The sequence below is a fragment of the Triticum urartu genome, unplaced genomic scaffold (genome assembly GCF_056163025.1).
Source record: "Triticum urartu cultivar PI428250 unplaced genomic scaffold, HENAU_Tu73 scaffold1061, whole genome shotgun sequence".
Lineage (NCBI taxonomy): Eukaryota > Viridiplantae > Streptophyta > Magnoliopsida > Poales > Poaceae > Triticum > Triticum urartu.
This window is the reverse complement of record NW_028259526.1, coordinates 12,939-27,224: the sequence shown is the minus strand read 5'-3', so window position 1 is coordinate 27,224 and position 14,286 is coordinate 12,939. Positions and strand designations below refer to the sequence as shown.

The 14,286-nt window shown below is 37.3% G+C and overlaps 4 non-coding genes across 4 annotated transcripts; 2 read left to right on the top strand and 2 right to left on the bottom strand.

Annotated features, from left to right (window-relative positions):
• Nucleotides 1–1,578: 1,578 nt before the first annotated feature.
• TRNAR-UCU (transfer RNA arginine (anticodon UCU)) lies at nucleotides 1,579–1,650 on the bottom strand. Its single transcript has one exon. It is a non-coding gene; the product is annotated as a tRNA-Arg (tRNA).
• Nucleotides 1,651–10,269: 8,619 nt separating this feature from the next.
• TRNAS-GGA (transfer RNA serine (anticodon GGA)) lies at nucleotides 10,270–10,356 on the top strand. The gene has a single exon. It is a non-coding gene; the product is annotated as a tRNA-Ser (tRNA).
• A 1,220-nt stretch (nucleotides 10,357–11,576) lies between these two features.
• Nucleotides 11,577–11,649, bottom strand: TRNAT-UGU (transfer RNA threonine (anticodon UGU)). Its single transcript has one exon. It is a non-coding gene; the product is annotated as a tRNA-Thr (tRNA).
• Nucleotides 11,650–13,316: 1,667 nt separating this feature from the next.
• On the top strand, nucleotides 13,317–13,389 carry TRNAF-GAA (transfer RNA phenylalanine (anticodon GAA)). The gene has a single exon. It is a non-coding gene; the product is annotated as a tRNA-Phe (tRNA).
• Nucleotides 13,390–14,286: the final 897 nt, after the last annotated feature.

Sequence of the window (14,286 nt, the reverse complement as noted above, 5' to 3'; positions counted from 1 at the left end):
GGGATTGAGAATATAGGTCGCGTAGTTCAAGTGGGGGATGGGATTGCTCGTATTATAGGTCTTGGTGAAATAATGTCAGGTGAATTAGTCGAATTTGCAGAAGGTACTAGGGGTATTGCTCTGAATTTGGAATCCAAAAATGTTGGGATTGTATTAATGGGCGATGGGTTGATGATACAAGAGGGAAGTTTTGTAAAAGCAACAGGAAGAATTGCTCAGATACCCGTGAGTGAGGCTTACTTGGGTCGTGTTGTAAATGCTCTGGCTAAACCTATTGATGGGAAAGGCGAAATTATAGCTTCCGAATCTCGCTTAATTGAATCTCCTGCTCCAAGTATAATTTCCAGGCGTTCCGTATACGAACCTCTTCAAACAGGGCTTATTGCTATCGATTCGATGATCCCTATAGGGCGCGGTCAGCGAGAGTTAATTATTGGGGACAGACAGACTGGCAAAACAGCAGTAGCCACAGATACAATTCTCAATCAAAAAGGGCAAGGTGTAATATGTGTTTATGTAGCTATCGGTCAAAGAGCATCCTCCGTAGCTCAAGTAGTAACTACTTTCCATGAGGAGGGGGCCATGGAATACACTATTGTAGTAGCTGAAATGGCGGATTCACCTGCTACATTACAATACCTCGCTCCTTATACGGGAGCAGCCCTGGCTGAGTATTTTATGTACCGCGAACGGCATACTTTAATAATTTATGATGATCTCTCCAAACAGGCACAAGCTTATCGCCAAATGTCCCTTCTATTAAGAAGACCTCCCGGACGTGAGGCTTATCCAGGGGATGTTTTTTATTTGCATTCACGCCTTTTAGAAAGAGCCGCTAAATTAAATTCTCTTTTAGGCGAAGGAAGTATGACCGCTTTACCAATAGTTGAGACTCAATCTGGAGACGTTTCCGCCTATATTCCTACTAATGTAATCTCCATTACAGATGGACAAATATTCTTATCTGCGGATCTATTCAATGCCGGAATTCGACCCGCTATTAATGTGGGTATTTCTGTTTCCAGAGTAGGATCCGCGGCTCAAATTAAAGCCATGAAACAAGTAGCTGGCAAATCAAAATTGGAACTAGCGCAATTCGCAGAGTTACAAGCCTTTGCACAATTCGCCTCTGCTCTCGATAAAACAAGTCAGAATCAATTGGCAAGGGGTCGACGATTAAGGGAATTGCTTAAACAATCCCAGGCAAATCCTCTCCCAGTGGAAGAGCAGATAGCTACTATTTATACCGGAACAAGAGGATATCTTGATTCGTTAGAAATTGAACAGGTAAATAAATTTCTGGATGAGTTACGTAAACATCTAAAAGATACTAAACCTCAATTCCAAGAAATTATATCTTCTAGCAAGACATTCACCGAGCAAGCGGAAATCCTTTTGAAGGAAGCTATTCAGGAACAGCTGGAACGGTTTTCTCTTCAGTAACAAATAAATTTTGCATGTCTACTCTTGTTAGTAGAATAGGAATCGTTGAGAAAGCTTTTTCATTTGAATCATGCAAAAAAGTTTTCTTTGTTTTTAGTTTAGTATAGTTATTTAAAGAATAGATAGAAATAAGATTGCGTCCAATAGGATTTGAACCTATACCAAAGGTTTAGAAGACCTCTGTCCTATCCATTAGACAATGGACGCTTTTCTTTCATATTTTATTCTTTCTTTTATTTTTTTGCTTCTTCCGAGAAAAAACTGTTAGACCAAAACTCTTTTAGGAAATCAAAAAATCCAGATACAAATGCATGATGTATATATTATATCATGCATATATCATAAAGAAGGAGTATGGAGGCGGTAGTGGGAATCGAACCCGCAACCCCAAGGTTATGAGCCTTATGAGCTACCAAACTGCTCTATACTCTTAAACTAAAGAGGGGTAACTAGTGGATAAAAGAGGGTTGGATACGCCCCTCTACCAATATCTATACAAATAGAATAGTCCATTTATACAGAATGGTAAAGAGGGCTCCTCTATGATTATCAATTCCAGAAATCCATACAAATACGAAAGGGTATTTTATCCTTACCAACTGGATCTTGTTGCACCCGGTAACAAACATTCATAAACCATTTCTCGAAGTACGTGTCCGGATAGCCCAAAATGTCGATAGTTAGCTCTAGGTCTTCCGGTCAAAAAACAACGTCGATGAAGGCGTGTAGGTGCACTATTACGCGGTAGGGATTGCAATTTTTCTCGCATTTTCGTTTTTTCACTCAAACTCAAGGGAGAAACTTTGCTTCTTATCTTTTTTTTTAAAGATTGACGAATCAAATGATATTTCTGTTCTAATTTCTGCCGCTTCTTCTCCCTCTGAATCAAACTTTTTTTTGCCATAATGTGTCGTTGCTATTATTACCAAGTATACGGTTCTAATCCTAGATGGAAAAATAAATAGAAAAAGAAATCTAAAAAGGCAGATCCTCCCTCTCTATCAAGAGTAATGAACTAGGTGCTGATACAGTACAAAAAAACAAACTAAATTAACCAAACTTGCCTGATGTTGAGGCAATCAAGAAAGCTGCATAAGTGAATATATAACCCACGGAAAAGTGAGCTAATCCAACCAATCTTGCTTGCACAATGGAAAGAGCCACGGGCTTATCTCTCCAGCGAATTAAATTAGCTAAAGGTGTGCGTTCATGAGCCCATGCTAAAGTCTCAATTAATTCCTGCCAATACCCCCGCCAGGAAATTAAGAACATAAATCCAGTAGCCCAAACAAGATGTCCAAATAAGAACATCCACGCCCATACCGATAAACTATTCATCCCAAAAGGATTATATCCATTGATAAGTTGTGAAGAGTTTAACCATAGGTAATCTCTTAACCATCCCATCAAATAAGTGGAGGATTCATTAAATTGTGAAACGTTGCCCTGCCATAATGTGATATGTTTCCAATGCCAATAAAAAGTAACCCACCCAATGGTATTTAACATCCAGAAAACTGCCAAATAAAATGCGTCCCAAGCAGAAATATCACAAGTACCGCCGCGCCCTGGGCCGTCACAAGGAAAACTATATCCAAAATCCTTTTTATCTGGCATTAATTTGGAACCGCGTGCATCTAAAGCGCCCTTTACTAAAATCAATGTAGTTGTATGCAAACCTAGAGCAATAGCATGATGAACCAAGAAATCCCCAGGTCCTATTGTTAAGAAAAGCGAATTACTATTCTCATTAACAGCATTCAACCATCCGGGCAACCATAGGCTTCGACCCGCATTGAAAGCGGGGCCATTCGTTGAAGATAAGAGTATATCGAACCCATATGTCGTCTTGCCATGAGCAGATTGTATCCATTGGGCAAATATAGGTTCGATCAAGATTTGCTTTTCTGGAGTACCAAAAGCAAGCATGACGTCGTTATGAACATAAAGGCCCAAGGTATGGAATCCTAGAAAGAGGCTAGCCCAACTTAAATGAGATATGATAGCTTCTTTATGGTCTAACATTCTTGCCAATACATTATCCTCATTCTGTTCCGGATTGTAATCCCTAATGAAAAAAATAGCTCCATGAGCAAAAGCCCCTGTCATGATGAACCCTGCAATATATTGGTGATGAGTATATAAAGCAGCTTGAGTAGTAAAGTCTTGTGCTATGAATGCATAAGGAGGTAAAGAGTACATATGTTGAGCTACTAAGGAAGTAATAACCCCTAAAGAAGCTAGAGCAAGACCTAACTGAAAATGAATCGAATTGTTGATTGTGTCATAAAGGCCCTTATGCCCACGCCCTAATCGACCCCCCGGAGGAGTATGCGCTTCTAAAAGATCTTTAATACTGTGCCCAATTCCGAAGTTAGTTCGATACATGTGACCGGCAATGAGAAAAATAAATGCAATAGCTAAATGATGGTGAGCCATATCGGTCAGCCACAAACTTTGTGTTTGTGGATGGAATCCCCCAAGAAGAGTTAGAATGGCAGTTCCCGCTCCTTGAGCGGTACCAAATAAATGATTACTCGAATCAGGGTTTTGGGCATAAAGATTCCATTGACCCGTCAAAAGGGGTCCCAACCCCTGGGGATAGGGTAATACATCTAAGAAATTATTCCATCGAACGTACTCCCCCCTGGATGCGGGAATAGCAACATGAACTAAATGTCCTGTCCAAGCCAAAGAACTTACCCCGAAAAGTCCTGACAAATGATGATTGAGACGAGATTCCGCGTTTTTGAACCACGAAAGGCTTGGTTTCCATTTGGGTTGTAGATGTAACCAACCCGCTATTAAGGACAGCGTAGAAAGAAATAATAGAAAAAGAGCTCCAGTATAAAGATCCTCATTGGTGCGTAATCCTATTGTATACCACCACTGATAAACTCCAGAATAAGCAATATTCACTGGACCAGCAGCACCTCCTCGAGTAAAGGCTTCCACAGCGGGTTGACCAAAATGAGGATCCCAAATCGCATGAGCAATAGGTCTTACGTGTAAAGGATCCTGTATCCATGATTCAAAATTTCCTTGCCAAGCTACATGAAACAGATTTCCGGACGTCCATAGAAAGATTATTGCTAATTGCCCAAAGTGAGAAGCAAAAATGTTCTGATAAAGACGTTCTTCAGTAATATCATCATGACTTTCGAAATCATGTGCGGTAGCAATACCAAACCAAATACGACGAGTAGTGGGGTCCTGAGCTAAGCCTTGGCTAAACCTGGGAAATCTTAATTCCATAATGCCTTTCAAATCCTCCTAGCCACTATCCTACTGCAATAATTCTCGCTAAGAAGAATGCCCATGTCGTGGCAATTCCACCCAGAAGGTAATGGGTTACTCCTACAGCGCGTCCTTGTATAATGCTCAAGGCTCTAGGCTGAGTAGCAGGAGCAACTTTTAATTTGTTATGAGCCCAAACGATAGATTCAATGAGTTCTTGCCAATAACCACGGCCGCTGAATAAAAACATTAAACTGAAGGCCCAGACAAAATGAGCACCTAAGAAAAAAAGACCATATGCAGATAATGAAGAACCATAAGACTGAATGACTTGCGATGCCTGTGCCCACAAGAAATCTCGAAGCCACCCATTAATCGTAATGGAACTCTGTGCAAAGTTTCCCCCTGTAATATGAGTTACCACCCCTTGATCACTTATAGTACCCCAAACATCCGACTGCATTTTCCAACTGAAATGGAAAATGACTACCGAAATTGCATTGTACATCCAGAATAAACCTAAGAAAACATGATCCCAGGCGGATACTTGACATGTTCCCCCTCGGCCAGGCCCATCGCAAGGAAAGCGAAAACCTAGATTTGCTTTATCGGGTATCAAACGGGAACTCCGAGCAAATAAAACACCTTTCAAAAGTATTAATACAGTCACATGTATGGTAAATGCATGAATGTGATGGACTAAAAAATCTGCGGTTCCTAATGGAATAGGTAACAAAGCCACTTTGCCACCTACTGCTACTAACTCGCCGCCTCCCCACGTTAAGCTAGTACTTGTTGTTGCACCAGGAGCTGTTACGCCAGGCGCAGTAGCATGGATATTTTGTACCCATTGAGCAAAGATAGGTTGTAATTGTATGGCAGTATCCGAAAACATATCTTGTGGACGGCCTAAAGCACTCATGGTATCATTATGAATGTACAAGCCAAAACTGTGAAAACCTAGAAATATACATACCCAGTTAAGGTGGGATATGATTGCATCGCGGTGTCTAAGGACGCGATCTAATAGATCGTTGTATCGAGTAGTTGGATCATAGTCTCTTACCATAAAAATTGCTGCATGTGCAGCAGCACCGACTATTAGAAATCCGCCAATCCACATGTGGTGTGTGAACAAGGAAAGTTGTGTACCATAGTCAGTAGCTAGGTATGGATAGGGAGGCATAGAATACATATGATGAGCTACAACAATGGTTGTAGAGCCTAGCATAGCTAGGTTAAGAGATAATTGAGCATGCCATGACGTTGTTAAGATTTCATAAAGACCCTTATGGCCTTGTCCTGTAAATGGGCCCTTGTGAGCCTCCAAAATATCTTTAAGTCCATGGCCAATACCCCAATTGGTCCTATACATATGACCTGCGATTAGGAAAAGAATAGCAATAGCTAAATGATGGTGCGCAATATCGGTCAGCCAGAGACCACCGGTTACTGGATCTAGTCCTCCGCGAAAAGTCAGAAATTCTGCGTATTTGGACCAATTTAAAGTGAAAAAAGGGGTTGCTCCTTCGGCAAAACTAGGATAAAGTTGAGCCAAAAGGTCCCGATTCAAGATAAATTCATGAGGAAGTGGTATCTCTTTAGGATCCACCCCAGCGTCAAGAAATTGGTTAATTGGTAAAGATACATGAATTTGGTGCCCCGCCCAAGAAAGAGACCCAAGTCCTAATAATCCCGCTAAGTGGTGATTCAACATGGATTCTACATCTTGGAACCAGGCCAATTTGGGAGCGGCTTTGTGATAATGGAACCAACCAGCAAAAAGCATTAACGCTGCAAAAATCAATGCACCAATTGCAGTACAATAGAGTTGTAATTCACTAGTTATTCCAGATGCTCGCCAAAGCTGAAAAAAACCAGAGGTTATTTGGATTCCTCGGAAACCCCCGCCTACATCACCATTCAATATTTCTTGCCCTACTATAGGCCAAACTACCTGAGCACTGGGTCCAATGTGAGTAGGATCACTTAGCCATGCTTCATAATTGGAAAAACGGGCGCCATGAAAGTACATGCCACTCAACCAAAGAAAGATAATGGAAAGTTGCCCGAAATGAGCACTAAAGACTTTTCGAGAAATCTCCTCCAAATCACCAGTATGACTATCGAAATCGTGAGCATCAGCATGTAGGTTCCAGATCCAAGTGGTAGTATCAGGGCCCTTAGCTAGTGTTCTTGAGAAATGGCCGGGTCTGGCCCATTCCTCAAAAGATGTTTTTACAGGATCCCTATCCACAACAATTTTTACTTCTGGTTCCGGCGAACGAATAATCATTAAGTCCTCCTCTTTCCGGACAAGACATACAAAGAGACCCGCCAACTGTCTTTTTAGTGAATCTTTGAAAGATATATATTTTGAAAGATAGATTTTGAAAGATAGATTTTGAAAGATAGATATTGTGATTAGTTCTTTTCTTTACTATCTACCATCCTTCTATTTTTTTTTTAGTTATTCACTGGAGCAATTATATATTGAAGTCAATCCGAGGCAAGTGTTCGGGTCTATTATGACATAAAGATTAGGTGCCTAACGGACATTGTTTATCTTGAAAAACAAATATTTCTCGACGTAAGAAAAAAATCTTTTTTATTTTTAATTTAAGAAACTAGTGTATTTTTTTTGAGGGCATAAGCTCCTATCTATATCTACTTTCCTTGAGCATAATATAGGGTTTTTTATTTGATTCTAAATTCCAAGATAACTCATTAGAATTATTAATAAGATGGTCCTAATATATTAGCAATATTTAGATTGCCCCCTCTTTTTATTCACTTTATTACTTCTATTCTAGACCCTATCCCTATGGTTTATTCTTATGAAATATCATATAAAATAGAAGGTATAAGAAATGGATATAATGAAATTCTTGATTCGATCTTACGACCTAATTTATTTGATTAATGGATCAACAACCAAACCACCCATTTTATGAAAAAGAAGGAGCATGGTCTTATTCAAATTCAAAGCGCTTCGTAATCTTCAACCAGTTCTGTGCTTCAATATAATTTCCCGGAGTAAGCGCTATAGCTTGTTTCCAATATTCAGCAGCTTGATCAAACCAAGCTTCCGCAATTTCCGAATCACCCTGTAGAATGGCCTGTTCTCCTCGGTCGGAATAGGAAGTTCCTTCCCTTAGAACCGTACTTGAGAGTTTCCTACCTCATACGGCTCAGAAATTGCTATCTGAATTTCCCCTATCTTAACTGAATTCGATTTATCAAAAATCGATCCAATTTGTTCTTGGGTTAAGCAGAAGAAATTAATTACCTAAGTTTCAAACCCTAATTTTTATCAATAATCAGTTTGATCTTTTTTCCCACCTTCAGAAGAATGAAGCATAGATAGATATAGAGCCTTCGTTCAAATTTTCTGAGAGGTAACTATCCCGGTTTCATATATGAAATCTCTATAGAATCCTTGAAAAAGACTTTTTTCCATAAGAAAGAAAAAAGAACTTACTATCTTTGGGATCTGATACTACACCGCTGCTTAATCCCTTAGTGGATCGGCTCTATTACATAAGCGGATTCCTAAATTTTGCCCCATATCATGGGATAAGTAAGCAGTTTTTTTTAGTTGTATCGACCCAGTCGCTCACTAATTGATCTTTACGGTGCTTTCTCTATCAATTTGAGAAACTTTATCCATAGAGTAGTAGTATAGGCCATACTTTCTTCGTTTTTTGATTCTCGTGAAGTGTCCTTCCTTCCTACAGCTGATAGGGAAAAATCGTTGTTTTTACGATCCCTATGTAGAAAGCCCTTTTTTTCTAGTATTTACTAGAAAATTTGATCCTCTCTTTTTTTTTTTTCTTTCTATAGTGGAGATAGTCGCACGTAATGACAGATCACGGCCATATTATTAAAAGCTTGCGGTAAGAAGGGGTTTCGTTCTAGTGCCCGGAAATAATATTCCAAAGCCTTTGTATGCTCTCCATTGCTTGTGTGTATAAGGCCTATGTTATAGAGTATATAACTTCGATCATAGGGATCGATTTCTAGTCGCGTAGCTTCATAATAATTTTGCAAAGCTTCCGCATAATTTCCTTCGGATTGAGCCAACATCCGTTACGGTCGTTCATTCTATTCAAAAAATCTCCGTTCCAAAACCGTACATGAGGTTTTCATCTCATACGGCTCCTCCCTTCTGTACATAATAGTACTAAGCGAAATAATCTATAGAATCAAAATAGAATTAGTCCCGTCTCATTATGAACCGAAAGGGGCTGGTATTTTTCCAAGAAATCTCTAGCCAACCTTCCCACAAGAGGTTTTTCTTAACACCAATGAATTCTATTAATGCTAGAGGAAAACGATAGCTCCAATAATTTCTTTGTTCTCAACGCCTCCTATTTAGAGGAATTAGCTACTTCAACGATCTTTGATGGTTATAGGGGTATCCAAAGTACAAACCTGATGGTTGTTTGTTATCCCAACCATTCTTCCCAGCCCTGATACCGATCAGGAAAGGGGTAATTTCTAACAAAGTTTTTCTCTTGTTGATTCCTATTTCTAGGTGTAGTGCTTTTCTCCCCTATGCTGCCTACGGATACTAATAGAGTAGGATTGGCCTGTAATCCATACCATACCATATCCTGTAGGTGTAACCTTTCGCTCAATACTCAAATCTACAATTGAAGTATCTGAAGCCGCATCAATCGAGGATACACGACGGAAGGAATTGTTAGTTCGCCTCACCTTCCCGAAGCGTGGGTTTGTTTGCTTTACAAATTTGGTTCTCTCTATGCCAACCCCCCTCTCTTTTTCGTAAGACTGAGGTATAGGTAGGGCTAAAAAAAAGCAAAAAAAAGAGTCAAATCGCACCATCTCTATAATAAGTAAATGCCTTTTTTTCTCCTGAGGTTGTCGGAATTATTCGCAATAAAATATTGGCTACAATTGAGGAGGTCTTATCAATGAAATTTCCATTTCCACGGGATCTAGGCATAATTCCCAACCCATTCTATATAGAATTGTTTTCATTCCTTCACAAAATAACATAAAAACAAACACATTCGATTCTTATAATTATAAATAGATTGATCCATATGCTCTACTCTAAATCCATATGCTTTAAATGGATAAGAGAGATATGGATTTTCCGCTCAGCTCAAATTGTATCCTTTTCCTTCTGCTTGGACACGAAGAGATATGAAATATTTGACTAAGACTGGATTTCATTCCACTTTCCTATTTCTGAACAACAACTTATGTTATCAACTATTTCGTGTTTTCAAAGTTATTAATTGTCTCATACCCTATTTTTGATTTCGATAGTATGGTGTAGCGTATCTTATGCAAACGGAATTCTAAGGTTTCTTTATTTTATTATGCAATAAGAAGAATTCTTCCATTTTCTTTTTCTTTAGTTGCGGGAAAACCCAAATTAAAACTTTTATTTTATAGCGAGCGCAATTTCTAGTAAAAAATCCTGTATCCTTCCACTTAGATCAAAAGGAATTTTTCCAATAGAACTATGGAACCCCCGAGTGGTTGCGGTTGTACCTGTACTGCAGGAATAAGAAAACTCGCTATTCACTCAGTTTATTTTCCATAATAAGTTATGTAGGAGAGATGGCCGAGCGGTTCAAGGCGTAGCATTGGAACTGCTATGTAGACTTTTGTTTACCGAGGGTTCGAATCCCTCTCTTTCCGTTTTTCTTAATTCATCAACGTTAAGGATCACAATGTATCAAATCAAATAACAATTTTTTCCAGCAATAATATAATATCTTATATTATCTTATTTTGATTTAATAGAAATTAGAAATTCTCTATAGCAAATTACTGTGGTATGTAAAATACACATAGAGGAAAAAAGAAAAAAGGATCCTAATCCTAGGGTTAATCAATTTTAGCTAGTTGATGGGAAAATACAAATTAATGGTAATGGTCTTAGGGCGATTTAGTTCGGGGAAAGGGGAAGGGGAAGAAAATTCTATGAACCTTTCCTTTTTTCGTTAAGTTCAAGTCTGACGAGAGTAATATTCTACAACTAACAACTCATTTATTTTGAGACCGACCCACTTCCTATCTAGGATTTTATTTACTAGTCCTTTATATTCCAACGTGTCAATCGCCAAATGCTTTGGCAATTTCCCCGGGTCCGATGAAGCAATATAATTTTGAACCAGACCTTTTGATCTTTGGTTATCTTTCGTAGTAATAATATCTCGGGGTTTGCAACGAAAACTTGGTATATTGACTATACGACCATTAACTAAAATATGTCTATGGTTGACTAATTGGCGGGCGCCCAGGAATGGTTGAAGCCATACCCAATCGAAAAAGGATATTATCCAAACGCATTTCAAGTAATTGTAGTAAAACCTGGCCTGTTGACCTTTTTGCTTTTCCAGCGATATGTACATATCTAAGTAATTGTCGTTCTGTCAGACCATAATGAAAACGCAATTTCTGTTTTTCTTGAAGACGAATACGATATTGCTCCTTTTTCCCAGAATTGAATTTTTTTTTAAGATTACTTCCGGATTTAGGTGTTTTTCTAGTGAGTCCTGGTAAAGCTCCCAGACGGCGTATTTTTTTTAAACGAGGTCCTCGATAACGGGACATGAAGACTCCTTTTTTTATTTTATTGAAATTTCATTTTACACAATTAATTTCATTGTATTTACATTACAGAATACATCGAAATTAAAACTGAATTAAACTACAGGATAAACAGAGTAAAATCAACTAAAGTACCCCAAAAAATGGAATTTCATCAAAATCTTTTTTTTTTGTATATATATTATTTATTTTATTGTTTTGTATCTAGCAAAATTGTAAGGTAAAAAACATAAAAGATCCTGGATTCTCCATTTAATTCGGAAAAAAAGAGATTCTTGTTCGTAGAACATCGATAGAGAAAAAAAAGCCGACTATCGGATTTGAACCGATGACCCTCGCATTACAAATGCGATGCTCTAACCTCTGAGCTAAGTGGGCTTACATAACGGAAATAGTGTAACAAATAGAAATAGGTATAGTATAGGAAATCCGTAAAATCTCAGATATTAGTTATTAATCTTAGCTATTAACTAGTTCTAAATTTGAAGTTATACTTATAAAAATAAAAAAATACTAAAACTTCTTAAAGATAAAGTTAGCTTGATATGCTTAACTATAGGATATTAAAAAATAAAATTATAGAATTTATTGGTATTTTCATTCGATCATTATAGACTTTATTATTTGTTAATAATTTGAGGATTAATATTTCACTAAGGGGAACATAGAGTCAGAGTAAATAAAATTGCTAATTCTGATTAGAAAAAAAGAATAAATATCAAGCGTTATAGTATAATTTTGAATACTATAAAAAAGTAAGACGGGAGGTGGGGGAGATAAAAACTTTTGGATATATTGATTCGGATTGAATTGCAAATACATCAAGGATAGAATCAATTCAATTCTGAATTGCAATAAGCAAGCGAGGTCTCTCAAATAGAGTCGAACTGAACTGCTAGACTACGTTGAGTGATGAACTCAATGATTCAAAAAAAAAACTAAGAGATGGATGAAATTACACAAGGAATCCTGGTCTCAAAGAAGAGGGAAATGGGGATATGGCGAAATCGGTAGACGCTACGGACTTGATTGTATTGAGCCTTGGTATGGAAACCTGCTAAGTGGTAACTTCCAAATTCAGAGAAACCCTGGAATTAAAAAAGGGCAATCCTGAGCCAAATCCGTGTTTTGAGAAAACAAGGGGTTCTCGAACTAGAATACAAAGGAAAAGGATAGGTGCAGAGACTCAATGGAAGCTGTTCTAACGAATCGAGTTAATTACGTTGTGTTGTTAGTGGAATTCCTTCTAGTTCTAAATTAGAGAAAGAGGGGTTTTATACCTTATACATTTAATAAACACGTATAGATACTGACATAGCAAACGATTAATCACAGAACTCATATTATATTCTAATTATAATATAGGTTCTTTATCTTTTTTAAAAATGAAATTAGAAATGATAATGATTATGAAATAAAAAACTCATATCATAATTTTTTTTTTTCATTATTGTGAATCCACTCCAATCGAATATTGAATAATCAAATTCTTCAATTAAAATTCAAAGTTTTCGAGATCTTTAAAAAAGTGGATTAATCGGACGAGGACAAAGAGAGAGTCCCATTCTACATGTCAATACTGACAACAATGAAATTTCTAGTAAAAGGAAAATCCGTCGACTTTATAAGTTGTGAGGGTTCAAGTCCCTCTATCCCCAAATCCTCTTTTATTCCCTAACTATACTATATTATTATTATTTATCCTCTTTTTTTTTTTCTTTTTATCAATGCACTTTTTTTTCTTTTTATCAATGCAATGGGTTTAAGATTCATTAGCTTTCTCATTCTACTCTTTCACAAAGGAATGCGAAGAGAACTCAATGGATCTTATCCTATTCATTGAATAGATTTCTTTTTTATTAGAGTATCGGCAAGAAATCTTGGTTATTCACTCTATTTTTAAGTTTTATTTAAGTAAACCATGCACAATGCATAGGACTACCCCCCCCATTTTCAAATTTAAAATTTGAAATACTTTAATTAATTTTTAGTCCTTTTAATTGACATAGATACAAATACTCTACTAGGATGATGCACAAGAAAAGGTCAGGATAGCTCAGTTGGTAGAGCAGAGGACTGAAAATCCTCGTGTCACCAGTTCAAATCTGGTTCCTGGCAGAGAAAAAAAAAAAAAAGATCCACCGAATAGGTATTGATCCAAATACCTCGAGATGGATTGTGATACATATTCATTAATAATATTTATTCATCTAAGTGGATAAATCTATAATATAAATATAGAGGCACTTCTTTTTCTTTTTAAAGAAGTTTTAAAATATATCTTTTCTTTATGATAAAGAAGGGGGTGAGATTCCCCTTTATTTTTTTGCGTTTCTTAATTTTGTATTCCGCTATTCCGACGAATATTTTTTTAGTCTTGCTTATCTTTATCTTATCTTATTTTCCTAGTTGTGCTAAGTAATGTGCGCGGTACAAAGTTCCTGGTAGAGAACTTCTTTGAGTCATCCTATTTTTCTGTTCATATGAAGGAAATTAATATGCGATTTTCAAAATAGGGGAATCCAAATGAAACCCTTTTTTTGCTCAGTCTATCTGGAATGCTTTTGTATAATTAGGAATTAATTATAAATAGGTATTCCGTTTCATCTAGGAAAAGAACCTAAAAATATTCCTTGACTTGAATAAAATCTGGAGTTGTGTTGTATAAGTGAGCATGAATTTCTTATCATTCAATGAGCATCTTGTATTTCATAAAAATTGGGGGTTATATAATCCTTACGTAAGGGCCAGCCTATCCAACTTTCAGGCATTAGGATACGTTTAAGGCGCGGATGATTATCATAAGAGATTCCCACCATATCATAAGATTCGCGTTCTTGAAAATCGGCACTTCTCCAAATCCAGAAGACAGACGGAATTCTAGGATTATCCTTTTGGGCAAAGACTTTTATGCAGACTTCTTCTGGATTATCTATACCATATTGTATTCTCGTAAGATGATACACGCTAGCTAAAGATCCACCGGGTGCTACATCATAAGCACATTGGGAGCGT